The sequence below is a fragment of the Malaya genurostris genome, chromosome 3, assembly GCF_030247185.1.
Source record: "Malaya genurostris strain Urasoe2022 chromosome 3, Malgen_1.1, whole genome shotgun sequence".
Classification (NCBI taxonomy): domain Eukaryota; kingdom Metazoa; phylum Arthropoda; class Insecta; order Diptera; family Culicidae; genus Malaya; species Malaya genurostris.
In genome coordinates this window covers 159,312,537-159,328,958 of record NC_080572.1, presented here as the reverse complement: position 1 = coordinate 159,328,958, position 16,422 = coordinate 159,312,537, and the positions used below count along the sequence as shown (strand labels likewise).

Sequence of the window (16,422 nt, the reverse complement as noted above, 5' to 3'; positions counted from 1 at the left end):
GTTTAAAACCAATTTCTACAAGAATTTGGAAGATTGTAAAACAATATTTTTTGATCTGATAGATGGATACATCGTGAACAAGTTTGTCTTCCTGTTGGCTGACATTTGTACCACACAGGCTGTCGGAATGGCATCCAAGGGTCGCCGAATAGGAACCATACGAGAAAAAATCGAGCATCTTTTGATTCCACACACTCTCACCACACATTGTCTCTCCGTCATTGCCAAATCTCTTTCTCTCGCTGTACTGGGAAAGAGGGTTTATGTACTTTCCGCGTATATACAACGGTGTTATGGTATGTATGCAGAGCAAAGACTGGCAGCGTCGTTGCTGAATAGTTGGGAATCGACTCGTGTATTCCCTACTAAACCGGCTTCTGCTCCGCAATCGCAATCTGCCGACCGCGTACGATGTGTGTTGGGTGTAAAAAAATTGTACAACTAAACATTAAAAAATTAAAACAAGTTTTGTGAAGTTGGAATTTGTTCCGAGCCAGATATGAAACACTAATTTTAACTTCCAACCATTCCTTTTTGATATTATTTTAGGTTTGATCTCGCAATAATAAAAGGCTTTCAGTTTTAGCCATTGTCTCAGTAAAGTGACAATTTAAGGTTATATTCTCATTTTGCATATAGTTTTATCCTTTCAAGGAATTCTGTATCTAAAATTTCGTTTGTTTCTAGTCGATAATTCAGTTTACATAAACGGTGTGTTCCAAGTGATAGTTTTGTGAGTGCATGTTTTCAACAGGTATAAAAATGTTACAAAATAGTGACGTGAAACCATTATGAACAGTCGAAGAAAGTTCTTGTAAAGTTTTTCTTATTCTCTGTTCAGCAGTTTCCGCAAGAACCAGCGGAACTACCAAATCATTTAAGTAGTGTGCTTGGATGCGACTTCATATGTAAAAGTTTGGTGCTTCAGAAAAAATAACAGACCCCTAAAGATAAGGCTTACCCTTATTGTCTAGTGCTGGATAGTAATTAATGTTGAAAACAGGTAAACATCTAGCTGTTTTAAATTTGTATGAGATCAGTAGCTCAGTAGTTTTGCTTTTTATTCCAATTTTTTTTTTCGTTTTGCATGAATCCATTATGGTATAACCACTAGCTTGGTTTCTCATGAATAGAATATGAACCTGAAAATTAACTTGACAAATACAATACATTTGTATTGTACACTTTTTTTCGATCAATATTTAGAAGATATAAATTACGGATGTTTGTTGAAATTATTGCATTTTTATCGAACTTTGATTTCAGTTTTAACATGTAACCAATCACGTAATAACGAATGATCACAATAGTATAACTAGTAACTCTTTATAGTTTTTGTCGTGAATACGACTTACTTTACTATGGGGCGCCTTTTCAAAATTTACCCTCTGAGAGAGTGATAAGTTTTCAATCGTGAATATCTCCTGTTATATCTACCGAATCAACATAATTCTTGCTACATGCCATCGGAAATATGATCACAATTTTATGATAAAACTTTCAGTTGTGTGACATATTCTTAAATAGTTCACAATTAAACTTTTCTGAAATGTTTGGTATAAACGAGTATCAAAGAAGATAATTCATAAGGCGCGTTTGCCTTTCTCGTATTTTGAAAGCTCATAGCTCAGTGATCTGTACAAGGATTTATGTAATCTAACTACCAATAGAATCGAAAATCTTCAACTTGAACGTGTATTACAACAATATTGAAGTTTTTCAATAGTACACTATTGAAAAACCTTTTTGATTTAACCCATGACAGCACCAGCCAATCAGAACGCGAGATGTCTGCATCTATACAAGAGCATCCATATAAAAGTTGAATGGTTAATTTTTCCTACCATTTGCTGAGCAACTCTTCCCGAAACAAGACACACGACAGCAACATCGAGGACCTGTCGTCTCATTGTTTCCCGATATGAATGCACGAGACACTGTTAGCACAATGACACCGAAAAAGGCAGCCAAAAAGTCCAGCAAGGCCCAATGCCGAAACAAGACACACACGAGAACCATCTCAGATCTCAATATTTCCTACCAAAAGATTCATCAAGATGGGAGTTAAAATAATTTGCACCGTCACTAACACATTCAATTACGAACGGCAATGCGAAAGCGAAAGTGATGATTTTGAACACATCTTTATACTAGTTTACAAATATGCCGTGCGAAACAGAGTTGCCACAGATCAATATGTATTTTTGTCGCGATTACTTTAGTATGCGGCCGAAAACAAAAATTGTTAGAACAAATGTTTCCACTTGATTTGCGCATTCTACTTTCCAGGCGTATCAGAACTGGCTAAACTTAAAGCAATTCTAAATATTTCTTTATCACAGTGATGTGGTCGTCCTGAAAAGGACGGGGTTTTCAACGGATGGCCAGCTGCAGATGGCGAGGGATGATTTTCGTTTTCTTGTTGTCACGGGCAGCGTTACCGGCCAATTCCAACACTTCCAGGATTACTGGCATCCGCTCTGCTAACTCTCTCTTTTGTATCGTTTCACTGTTTCCCGTTCTGCGTATAGGAAAGGAATTCTAACTAAGGGGACGTCCGTCCACCGCTACCACTAGCACGTATAAAAGGAAATGTGATGTGAGAAATAGCATAAATAAATATTATGATTAAACATTAGTATGTAAAACAAGAGTAACTAAAACACCTAATATTAATAACGAATCGTATGAACAACAAAGATGAAAGGCCAAAGGGTCAAAACACTTGTACTGTAAAATGTTGATGTAATACACAAAAATAAGATTAATAAACAGATATTTATGCAAAAAAAAATGAGAAATAGCGTCATTTAAGTTAAAGCAGCTACTCTGAACATACGAGACACCATCAGCACGATGGCACCGAAAAGATGGCAGATTTGTACCGTCACTAACTCATTCAAGTACGAACGGCAATGCGAAAGCGAATGTTGAACACATCTTTATACTAGTATGGGGTCGTGTGAAAATATGCCATGCGAAACAGGGTTGCCATATATACAGATTAATCTGTATTATCATTATTATCATTATTATTATTATTATTATTAGAATCACTTTTGCATACGGAAGATCGTAGATACATTTCAGACCAGGCCATTGCAATTGTCTCGTACTGAAATTTCGAGAAGAATCAGATATCTTCGAACTTCATAGCTTCAATAAAAATAAACTACAAATTTGTCGTACCTAGCTTCCTATATTAGCAAATTAAAAAGGAATTGTTTCAAGTTTGGAATATATAGTTGTAGAATAGTAGCTGTTTAATGTAACTAATCTGTACTTTAATGTAGGTGTATCGCTTCAAATTCTATTAGTGAAAAAGAGGAAAGCTTGCACAATTCATACAATCAATCAACTAACTGATATTCGGAAAAGTGATGGGAGCGTGTCAGTTTTTTCGTATTCACGACATCCAGTAATGTCTCTGACATTACTCACCCGCCTTTTCAAATAGTAATCGAACATCAATTTGGATTATGTGCACTGATAGAAATTTGTACTATTGATTCATATGTAAACAGCACTTCAATATAATGTGCTTTTCCATTTCAATACATAACCAAAGCGATTTGTTTTAAGATTTCATGTGCAAATGCACAATGATGCAGGTTGAGATTATTTTTCACTTAGCTTTGATATGTTTTTCTTTTGGATGTGATGTGTTTTGCTATTGAATCGAACTACATGTGTTAAACACTTCATTTTCAAGTGAAAATAAGTACAGCCCAAATGTATGTGCAAAACACTTGATTCGGTCAACTGTGTTTCAAATGAAATCTATATGAAAAACAATGTGATATTCATATGAAATTCATATAGAATCTAGAGGTAACGATGTATCTTTCATTTTTATGTGCATTTCAGATAAATGTAATATGATTTCCACTAAAATAACGGCGGAAAACTTTACGGGACTCCGAATAATTCGGATCCGACCACCGGTTCAGGAAAAATATGGAGTAGTAAATGTTTCCTTTCCGGACTCCAGTTCGCGAAATACCGGAAGTAGTAGTTAATCATTCTAAAATAGTAGCTGCATCCATTTCTCATATTAACGATAAAGAGAATGGCATCATTACACCACTAGATGGATTAAAACAGTTTTTTTTATTGCGTCGTTGTTTCCGGCCAAGGGATCTGTCACGTATATGGTTAGACTATATTTCATGAATTGTATGTATAAAAAAAACTCTGTTCCATATGCAATATCAGTCCCATTCAGTGCAAAATTCATTAATGTATAGTTTAAATATTTGTGATATATTACGGTGGTTTTGTAGCACAAGGAATTCTGAAATGGAATTTAGATCGCCTTTTTCCATCCTGTCGATGTTATGTTATATCTCTTTATTTAGACTCGGCTTTAACTGATAAGAATCATTCACAGGGGAAAGCGTAACTTTTGTTCCATCAGTGTTGAATCGAGTTTAAAGTATAACAGTTTTTTTTAGAATTATCAATTCGTGTATAATCGAAACTTAATTAGATCTTCGTGCTATGTTCGTAAAAATTCTTTTTTTAAATGGTTTTCATTCCGTAATTATTGCTTTAGTAGTAAGGAAGTATTTCTGAAAAACGGATTTTTGTGAAAATTCCATGAGTTATTTTAATTGTTTATGAAGAAGGATAGGTCTAAAAGATTGTCTAAATTAGGTGATGATCATATGCTATTAAGTGTTGTTTGTTTTGTGTGCAACACATTTTCTGCAAGAATATTCATAACAGCCAGAACCATCTTTTGAAAACGGACCGAACTAATTTGTATTCCCAATAGTTAGTAAGTTAGTATATAAGTTCCTTTCCCCCATTACAAATCACAAGTAGGTTTACAATTTTCCTTACAAAAAATCATAGAATTGCAGAAGCAAATGATGTCTTAATGGTAATAACCAAATCATGTATATTTTTGTCTTGACATTATATTCCTTTTGTGGAAAATAGCTTTTCTGTTTCAAGAGAATCATTGCATGGCCTAGTGTTACGATCCTACTGACACTGAGAATCCCTCCAGGACTCGAACATACGACAACTGGCTTATAAGACCATCGCACTATACATTGAACCACCAACCCGAGTTACATCATGTATATACTAGGGCTGAATAGTAACCACTTGTGACTGAACGCTCAACATAAATCTTAAAAATTCATATTGCAATTAACAATACATTGAACAAAATAATGGTTCACAATGTTTACCTCAATAAATATCGTTAAAGGCTTTATGTTCAAGGTTTACTTGTCATTTTACCTGATTTCTTTGCATAATGAGATCAATTGTATCATCATTTCGATTATAAAACACGAAGTATCACTGCTGTTCTTTATTGTACAGCTTGTTGTGCACCAACATTGATTTATTCTGGAGATTTGAATCTGTGCCTGCTAGTTCACTCTTTTTAACTTGAAGTAGTTCACTCTTTTAAGAGGCCAAATAGACTGTGTACAGCATCCTATTTCATGACATTTTGCCTTGTATCTATTTGAGCCCAGTTCTAATATGACACGTATGGCAGGAAGATGGCAGTATTTTCGAATCCAAAACAATTTTATATTTATATTTATTTAAATTGCTCATAGCAATAATTGCTGGAAGAACATAATTTCCTACAGTTATATACCATCGAAATCAGTTCGTCGATATCAGCAAATGTGTGTGTGACAAACAGTTTTACTCAATTTTTTCGAAAATGGCTTAACCATTTTCTACAAACCAAGATTCATATGAAGTCCTATGTACCGATACATTATTCTTGAATTTTATTTAGATTCGACTATTGGTTCCGGAACTACAGAATGTTTCCTGTGTAATTTCAACATCTAGCGATATCACCGTAACATCAGCTGAAAATACAGTTCTAATTTCTTTGTTTGTCAACACAATTTTGAACTTTTGACATTTTATGTTACTATATTTAGTATATACTATTTTGTTTGGCTCAAGGCCAGGAAAACGCCCGGGTTATAATGGGTTGATAGGCATTTTCCCATACAAAATTGGTGAATTTCATCCGATTCCTCCCATTTCAACCAGAATATTAGTTGATTTCCTGAATTCGATTGGTTAAAATTTGGTACAACTAATCGATTGTTGTTTTAACTAAACTGTCATTTTTGTTTTTCGATTAGCATAAACGATGGTTGAAACAACTGTTGAAAAAAAAGGCTGTCAATTAGCGAGGACACATACCTTTAAATTTTTAATTATAGTTGAAAAAACTGGTGTTGTTATTGAAACAAAATTCTGTTAGTTGAATAATAAATCGGTTTTATTTGTTTCAGACTTTGCAAATAGTCGAATCAACTCGAACAATGTTATTGATTTGCGAAAATAATCAAAATATACTTACTGATACACGTCATGATCTATTTGAAATAAGTTCGGTATGTTGAGATTCATGAAATAAATATCTTTGTTAAAATATAAACAGTATTTTATATTGACATGTAATATCATTAGGGCTGGGAAAACCACCGATCACTGCTGATTTCAAGTGATCTTAACCAAGGAATAAATTATCATTACGAAATCAGAACTGATCTGATCTCTAAGTGATTTTGATTTTTGTATGATCATGATCATGTCAAGTCGAGATCAGTAAAGATCTAAATTCTAAAAAAATACTTCTGATTCGATCGGAAATGATTGATGTAGAAAAACGTTTTTAATCAGCAAAAGTGCCCGGAGGGGCGAATAAATTAGCGAAATTATTAAATTTACATAAAATGAGTATTGAAAGATGATGCCTTCAAAAGGTTAAACTAAAGTTATGCACTGATAATTTTAGTCAATTTATATGAGCTTGGGTGCATCAACCGCTGGTAATTGGAATTTGGCGACGGCTATTCAAACGCGCCACTCAATCGCAGCGCGTTCTGTGTGTTTGAAACCCTTCGCTCCTGTTACTTTTATAAATTAAATTCATGTCAAAAAGCGTTTTATTGCTAATGCATGAACATCATCATCGGTATCAAACAGTTGGAAGTAAAACAGTCTGCTGGAAGTAAATCAATGATCGAATTTGAAGCATACAATTTTTGCGCATACCTGAAAGATTACGAGATGATCATTCATTAACCTTTTTTTAATTTGTCACCAAATCTTTTTCATCTTAAACAAGGTTAAATTTATCACAACACCGCTGTTAGATACACACTTGTTATCATAAATTTCTCAAATCGAATGAACACAATTTCACCAAACGCTTTAACCATCGATGTTGTTTTCATTGACATTTTGAAGCGACGCGAACAGATTTCAACTAAAAAAGTTGTTAATTTTACATTGCGATTATTGTTTTGCTTTCAACTGTTTCTGGCATTTGACAGCATTCAAAACAACATATTTTTCAACTACTTGAATATATGCAAATCAAAAACCATATTGGTTGAATCAAAAAGAAATTAGTTAAATCAACTATCGCAAAAATAAAAAACTGCGATATCGCAATTTTATGATCGAAGGGTTCTCCGTGTAATACCGGTTCTGGAAACACCATAAATAATTACCAAAAACTCTAAATTGGAATTCACTCCGAAATCTCATCGATTCATAGGAATATTTTTTTCGGTTTTATGATTTCTTTTTTCCATTTGACCCGCAGTTTAGAAATTACAGGAATTGGTGATTGAATTTCAAACTGTCATTCAAACGATAGTCATGACATATCCGGCAAAATTTGTAAATCGGTCGCAACGGTACACAAATTTGTATTATTCAATATTTTTTATTGTGGAGAATAAGAAACACTTAAATCTTCGCATTTTGGGGCCTCCTGAAAATGCCCTGGTCCGGGGGATCCCCCTTTCGGCCTAGCCCGAAGAAAGGTTTAATCTCACTGCTAGATGGATTAAAAACGGTTTTTTTTTAAATTGATAGTGTACATTGTGTTCTATTCATGAGGCTATTATACATCCGATTAATTGAGCAAAAATATATCTCCGAACGGCGAGATTTGTGTTCAAACAAATATGGCTTACAACACCGACTGCAAACAAACTGAAATATCTCATTGAAACATTTTTTATGAAAATCTATTTATCAAAGATAATTGTATTAATAGTCATCTCATTTATTGAGCCATCCCATTATTTTGCAGATTACTTTGTCTATAATGTGATAAATTCTAATATTTTCGCATTGAACGGTGATAGCAGATCACACTTTTTAATAATGGTTCTTATGTGAAAAATTAATGGAGACCAGGCTGAGATGATTGAGTGTACTGTCGGTCACCCTATCAGAACCAAAAGAATTCAAGCAGACGTCAATGTTTTACATAGGATTGAAGAATCTTGAGCAAATAGTTGAAACCATTCTTACTATTAATACAGAGATCAAGGTTAGTAATTGTTAGAACTTTTATGACACCCCTCGCACAATCGGTAGGAGCATACCCAACGCCGTAACCATGTACCTCGTACACTGTAAGCTGAATCCAAATGCACTCAGCCAGGCGATGGTTGGACGGTTGGCTGGCTTGATGATATGTACACCGGTAAAAACTAACTGTTTCGGTTTCTACCTGTATGCAACGAGAAGAAATGAAACCTTTGAGCAAAGCAAAACGAGAAACTATTTTACGAAATACTTTTCACCACTGGCACATTGTGTTCAATGTCTTCGTTTTCTTCTAGTGCGTTTTTCTCGTGGCATTAATCATCTGAGAGAAGGAAAAGTCGACGGAAAGAAGACTATGGTAGACTGAACAGGTAGCTGTGCTCGAATGGAAAACACGTTGTTGAATACCTGTGCCGTCACATCATTATTGCCAGTTGATCGCATCTAGGCTGGGAAACACCAATGTTGCCCTGCTTTCTATCCCAATGGACAAACCGACGGGATATTGCAGTGAGCAACATAGCATTTATAATATGTCGTGAAATGTGATTGTTGCGTATATTAACAATTCAATTCTAGATAGGAAGAGATGCATTTTTGCATTACTTAGTTCTTGTAAAATTAAGCTAGTTTTGAGCCTAGATGCGCGTAACTTCTGGTAGCTTTACACTTGTATTCCATCTCTATTTGGCTATTCTTAAATTGATCGATGAGTCAATTTCGACATGATTGAAGCATTATTAAACTTGAAAGCGATTATTAAACTTGAAAGCGATCTTGCATGATCTACTGTGGCCATAAGTTTAGGGTTATATTTATACTCAGAACCAAGGCCACCGTCGAAATGATAGGTCCTTTGTGAGAAATGTACTCGGCTCAGTCACCAGTTGTATATTGGTCCGTGTGGCTAGATGCGCCTGTCGATCATTGTTATCGTCCATGTAAATCTATGGTCGATTACTCCCATTAAACTTCGCATACGTATTGTGCCCGGAAAATTTCACCGCGTATTCGCCCATATTTGCGCATCTGTGTTATCACGATCGCGCGAGTGTGTGTGAATGATATAATAACGTCTCCTCAAAAGCGGAAATAAGACAACAACAAAATCTCATATCAGTGTTCAGCGGGAGCAGAGGGTTAACTGAATTGGCGTTGTCATTGCGTGGAGTCTTTAGCTTTCGGTAGACATTCACAGGGCCCGACTGCTAATGAACATGTACAAAGGTGCTGTTAAATTAGGTTGATTTCTGCGTATAATTGGCAAACGACTTCCCCGCATAGGAAAAGTTACGAGTTCATGACCTGTCTCTACAGTACCTTTTCACAAATTTTCATTTCTGCTATACGTCTTGAAAGTTCTTTTCCAATCTGGGTTTTCTGTAGGGTGCTTAAAAAAGTTAATTACGTCTGTACGTACAATACTACAGAATTCAATGTTAGAGGTTTGAGCGGTTAGTGGAATGAAACTAAAACGTTTTAGAAAAGAAAAATAAAAGTCCTTTCTAAGCTGATATACCGAGGATGAACGCAAATAGCATTCGAAATACTGGAATCTGTCTGTCATTATTATGGTAGTATTATAATGAAATAGTTGAAAACAAATATATTATGGAAATAGACAAATTCAACAAGATGATTTATGTATATGAAATATCAAAAACATAAGCTGTTTATTCAAAAAATAATTGCACAGAACGAAGTTCAACAGATCTGCAAATATGTTGTAAACTGTACATAGTTCACGTACGTCGGTGAAGTTAAACTGACTTTAAACATTCAAATAATTAGTTCAGTAAACGTTTCATTCACTACCGAAGTTCGCAGAAATATTGTTATCTTGCAAGTTTATTTATTTATGATTACTAGATTGTGTACTTGCTGTTCAGTAGGGGAAAAACTTATATAGTAAATATAGATCAATGTCGGCGGTCCGGATATAGTAATCTCTAGAAAAAAGAAGTATATGTAAGCGTTTAAAAATCTTGAACCTTCCTCTTTATGCAGCCCACCAGCACAGACTAGACATCCTTAACAGCCTCGCCGCTTCGTCGACATCATTGCTTTGAAATTGCCTAGGGAATTTGGAGGGTTCATTAGCATGGGGACAAAATCTATTTTGTTGACAACATCAAATGACCAAATTGCATCAAAAAATGACATTGTGCCTATGCTTGTGGATGAACGGTCACTACTTTGATCAAACATGCACCGGTTGTTCTGTATAGATGCGTCAAGTGTAAACCACTGTTCTCGATTTTCTATTCCCAACAGTAAAAGCGTGTTAGCGGTACGCAGGTAGCATACCATTTTCCTTTATATTTAGTACTGTGCCCAAAAAAATACTCGGAATCGGTCAAATTTAAACTGTGAAGCAAAGCAAAGTCTTAGTATTACATTCCTTTTGTGGAATGTTGCCTTCCGTTTCAACAGACTTCGCAGCCGATCTTTAGCGTACTGAATCGTTGCATGGCTAGTAGTGATGCTTTTTATCGAGAATGGTAGTTCTGTAATAAGAAAGCTTCAGCATGAAAGTTCAGTTCAAATCCCAACAAAACTAAGTTCTCGTTTTGTCTTTGCACAAACAAATCAACTATGAAAGAGCGAACGAACGGTTTAGGAGAACAAAAGAACTCTGCATCACTGAACGGTTTTTGGTAATGAACTGTTTTGCCCATATCTACAAGTAACTATAGAAAATTCGCCGATGAAAACAAAATTTTCTTACAAGTTGAGATTTTGCCTTTGATAAATTTTTGTGTTCTGATACTTTTACCGCTCAATTTGATCCTAGAAATCAAACAGTAGAAATAAAACAATTTGTTAACAATCGCAAAATGAAATCTGACTATGAAATTTTAATGCATTATTCATTTCATTTGTTTTTGTTCGATTCAACATGTAACGAAAGACTTTTGAAACCCTTGTAGGCTTAGTAAGAATAGTTCGATTTAAAACTACTACTACTACTACTACCACTACTGACGCATTTCAAACAGGTTGTTTCTTATATAATTGGTCAAATGTAATTTTCAAATAATATTGAAACATAGATTTATCAGCCATTGCATAGGAATTTAAACGATTGACGTTTACACCCAATTCCAAATAATACTTAACGGAAATTATTATTTAGATTCTGGTTTTGCAGAAGACGATTTCTATTTTATTCCTTCATTCGTGATTCAAACTACTGTACATAACCTACAACTTCAAACAATTTCATCTTACAGTATCGACGAACCACATGCCTAGAGAGGCAGTAGCACTGTCAGGCAGGCGAAGAGCATGTGGATCAGAAGTATTCTGCTGCTTTCCGAGAAATCGATTTTTTTCGGCGACTGGACGCCTATATAACATTATACGAAACATGCATTTTTTGTTCGCGAATCAGCAAAAAATCGTGATTCCAGGCAAATCGAATAACGCGACACAATGCCGCCTTCAACCACCTGAATGGCTTCCTTATAGTTCGAAGTTTATTGTGTCCGTCTACCGCGTGACTTGGACTGTTCATGTACTCAGAGTACGAGAAATAGAAACCTGATATTCTTTAACCATGCTGTATAAGTTCACTATAAATGATAGTTATATATTTTACTAACTATAAATAATAGTTATATTTTTAACTAATAGGCTTAAATTATTTTCGTGGTAAATTAAATCGAAATTTAGTACTTTACAGCTTACTATTCTTTTGTGTGTTTGATTGCTAAGCAAATTAATTTTTAAAATTTATTTCGATAATTATTACGAGTAGAAAAGTTTCTCAAACTGTGTAACCTAATCTAACACACATTTATTTTGGTTTCCAGTTAGTCAATCTACTGCCAAACCGAATGCTATGGTTGGAGAAACGATACAGTCTGCATTCAGTTTGTCTTCTCTGATTCCCAAATAATGCAGTTTATACTTGGTCATATTTTCGCTTTCATGGCTAAAATCCAGTTGAAGCACACCCGAGTCTTTTTTCGCACGGAGAGTTGAATTCGTGATTGCTGAAATGTAAACATGTATTCTACCAAAAAAAAATTTCTGAATAGGTTAAGAGGCTTGTAAAAATACAACCGAGTAAGAAATATTTGAATGTAATTACCTTTTTATCACGTTTTGTGAGACACACACTTGAAAATGCTACGACAAAAGAGTGACTAGTCTTCCTATATATACATATATGCTGCCTTGTTACGAATACGATGGTGGATTCCTGTACTGTATTCTGGGGTTCAAGGTCTAAATCGTCCGACGTTGTTCTTGTACATATATTCGCATAACGCGAAACTCGTGTCCGTCCGATCGGGATGCAAACGGTGCGTTTCATCATTTACACGGATACAACGCGATTGTCAGTATAAGTGAGAAACCGGCATTGATGGTTCAAAGCTATAGTAGTGGAACTACTTTCAAGTCGATTATGTTGAATTTCTTATTCATGTCATGTCGATGCCGCACGCTGAACACAACGTGTTAACTTTTGAGCGCTTTTCTGTAGTTCAGAGTGGTATTCAAAACTGAATAGTTATATGAAGAATGATGTTTAGCAAAATTAGTTTATGAACTGTTCAGTTACAAACGTACAATATAGAGATATGGGAAAGCATATCAATGTGTTTCAATAGTGTTATTTGAAACTACTACAAAAACTAGATTGCATACATTTTTATTGACGACATTTTCATACCTACCTTTTGCACTGCTTTGCCCCATGTAGGGCACAAAGTGTTTACAAATATTTATGAAGCCAATATTTCGTGAAAAATAAAACGTTTGACCAGCAACTAACACAACCTACAAATTGAAACAATTGTTTTTGCCTTTTTTACCTTCCTCATATAGAAAGGCTATGCAATGACTGTGAAAACTGACTTTTCAACCGATGACCGGAGAACTGAATGTCATATACCATTAGAGTCAGCTCGATGAACTGAGCAAATGTCTTTATGTGCCTTTATGTGTGTGGATAAATGTATGTATGTGCGTATGTAACAAAAAAGTGCACTCGATTTTCTCGTAGATGGCTGAAATACTGAATTATTGAAAATCTCGGTAATCTTAAATTGAATAGCTGTCAATTATTGCCGTTCTTATCAGCAGAAATTTTGATGTTAGCTCTGCAGAAGCAATTCGGATTGAATCATGAATGATAGAGTCATCAGTAATCAAATATAAAAAGGATTTTCCTCATTACTAAATGAAAAAGCGTGCTTAATCCACTTAACAGTGAGATGATACATTTTTTTATCCATCAGCATGTGTTTTTTGCATGAATATTCTTCGGTGTTTTAGTTCTCATGACATTATTTTAATGCCCGTTGTTTTACGAAGCAATTTGAGATTTCAATCACTCATTACCCTGTAATGTCGAAGCTGCAAATCGGATCGAATTTGAATCTAAACGTGTGACAATCGATTGAACATTTCATGAGATGTCAAAGTAAGTTTAACTTTAGAGGTATTCAGGAAGCAGCATAACCCAAAACGATTCGTAAGGCCAAAAAATAAATATGGCGCGAATAAACTGCAATAGTGTCGAGTCCAACTTTGAAGTTTTTTGGAATTGTCATCTTCTATATCGTTTTGAATATTAAAAACTCATCACCTTGTAATTCCCGAATCCATTAATTCTGTATGGAACCATAAATTCTTTAATTTGAATTTATGTTTTTGAAATTAGGTTTGGCCTTTTTTGAGAAAACGATTGTGCTTTGAGAAACGATTCGATACTGGAACCGGAATTCGAAAATCGGTGTAGCCGAATTCAGTTAAATTCACCTGATGAGCTGTATATTTTATTATTGACTATATAGATCTGCAAACCCGATTAACCTGATTATTTATGTGAAATGAACACTCTTATACTAATCACTATGTATCCCCTAAACTGGAAATTGGATTTGACTAAAAAGCAAGACGTTTTATAGGATCTTAAGACCTTTCATTTGAATTTTAAATAATTCTTAGATTTTATTTGAATCTTAGATTGGTTCAGCCTTCTACGAAATCAATTAGTTACACTATTTTAATCTGGTTTCGAATATCATCCTGTAGTTCCGAAACCAGAAGTTGGATCCAAATGAAATTCAGAAACCTTATATGGGAGCATAGGACTGGTCACATGAGTCTAAGTCTAATTTTTGAAATTATTTTTCACACGCAAATTTGCTTCTCTCGACGAACTTCGAATGATATAAGGTTGTGAGAAGTTGTGTTCTACCAGCAATAATTGTTGCAAGCAGTATAAATCAATACCAATATTGAATATTGTTTTGAGCTTGAAAATACTACCATCTTTCTAATACATATGTCATATTCGAACGATTATGTTGCCAAAAACGAACCGTGCTAAAATCGAAACGTCATGAAAAAGGGTGCTGTGTATTGTCTTTTAGGTACCAATAAACAATTGCATAAAACAGTATTGAAAATCGTGTTTCACTTTGCTCCGAAGCATCGCTTTGTCATCAAGCGCGTAAAACTCCTACTTCTGGAATAAGGCGAAATGTCGCTTACACAAAAATATCGATATCTCCGTTAAAAATTGACGGATTTTGACAATCTACGGCTTGTTGGACAGCTGTTACCGTGCGGAATCTAAGTACGAAAACATATTCTGTTTTCAAGGTCAATTGTGACAGATATTGTCAAAAAACTGACAATTTTTACATAACAGTTCGTATAACTCTAAAAGTAAACATCCGATCGAAAAACCATTCAATAGCGTTCAGAGTGACGGGGAGACCTTTCATTTGCGACTAGTTTGATTAAAATCGGTTCAGCCATCTCTGCAAACGGATTTACTGATTTCGGTGTATTTGTAATTTACTGACAAGTTCAGCATAAAACGACAAAAAACGCGCTCAACCGAGATATCAGAATGTTTTTCCATAAATACGTTTATTTCATAGGCATTATACAGGATGTAGACCATGTTCGATGTACGTTCTACTATGTCTGTCTGGCGTTTCAGAGTGACTAAAACAAGATTCAGAGTGGCGAAATGGTAGCGCGTATGCACGGAATGCATAAGAACGCAGGTTTGAGTTCTGTCTCTGAGCGTATCTTTTTCCAAAAATTCATCTTTTCTGTTAGTTTTTAATTCATTTGGCTTCTCCAATATATGTTTCCGCTCAGTCATTGCAAAAACTGAACTTAGTTATGGCGGCTTTACGTCAAACAACTAAAAATTAATAAGTCGGTAATATACATAAGTTTTTCTTCGCTGTGGCATCCACAATACATAGTACACTGAGGTCTTTTTTTATGCGGTCTTTTTTTATGCGTTTTTTTTACGCGACTTTTTTATGCAAATTTTAAGAGTTATGCGGTTTTTTTTATGCGAAGTTTTAGAGTTATGCGGTTTTTTTATGCGAATTTTCAGAGTTAAGCGGTTTACCCTTCTGCGGTCTTTTTTTATGCGAATTTTCAGAGTTATACGGTTTTTTTTATGCGAAGTTTCAGAGTTATGCGGTTTTTTTTATGCGAATTTTCAGAGTTATGCGGTTTTTTTATGCGGTTTTTTTATGCGGTTTTTTTATGCGGTACGTAAATTCGCATTAAAAAAGACTTCAGTGTACTTTAAACCTAATATATTTCGAATATCATATTAATATGTTGGTATTCATTAGTTAATCTAAACACTGTTTTTATTGTCAATTATATTAAATAAAATACATTTATTTTGTACATGATCCGAAAACTATTTAGGTTTGTTTGTATCAGTTCATCACTTTTATTCATATAATATAGCTGGATATTGGTTGAACTTATGGAAGAGAAAGGGGTATAACATAAAATAAAATTTAAATTGGAACTACAATGGACTTAATGAAATGATAAAGAAGTTTCATGAGGTCACGACAAGCAAGAATGTCGCGAACTGGGACATCGGATAGTCTACCTTGAGTACGCAAGGAATTTATTAGTTGAGACCTGACATCACGATACTCCACGCATGTCCAAACGACATGATCAATATCGCGATAGCCTTCGCCACAAGCACAATGATTAGTCTCAGAAAGTCCAATTCGAGTGAGATGTGCATCTAACGATCAGAATATTACTTTAACGAATTTCGGTAAA

At 34.7% G+C, this 16,422-nt stretch overlaps 1 protein-coding gene and 1 long non-coding RNA gene across 8 annotated transcripts in view; both read left to right on the top strand.

Annotated features, from left to right (window-relative positions):
• The window catches only part of LOC131437398 (homeotic protein female sterile-like), a 145,053-nt gene that overhangs the window by 59,438 nt on the left and 69,193 nt on the right, over window positions 1–16,422 (top strand). The window lies entirely within an intron of this gene.
• On the top strand, window positions 246–8,095 carry LOC131437400 (uncharacterized). Of its 3 annotated transcripts, none has more exons than XR_009230754.1 (4): window positions 246–615; window positions 688–754; window positions 821–1,003; window positions 3,868–8,095. It is a non-coding gene; the product is annotated as an uncharacterized LOC131437400 (long non-coding RNA). The 3 variants fall into 3 exon arrangements; XR_009230755.1 differs by having other exon boundaries at window positions 247–615; window positions 845–1,003; XR_009230753.1 differs by having other exon boundaries at window positions 272–615; window positions 842–1,003.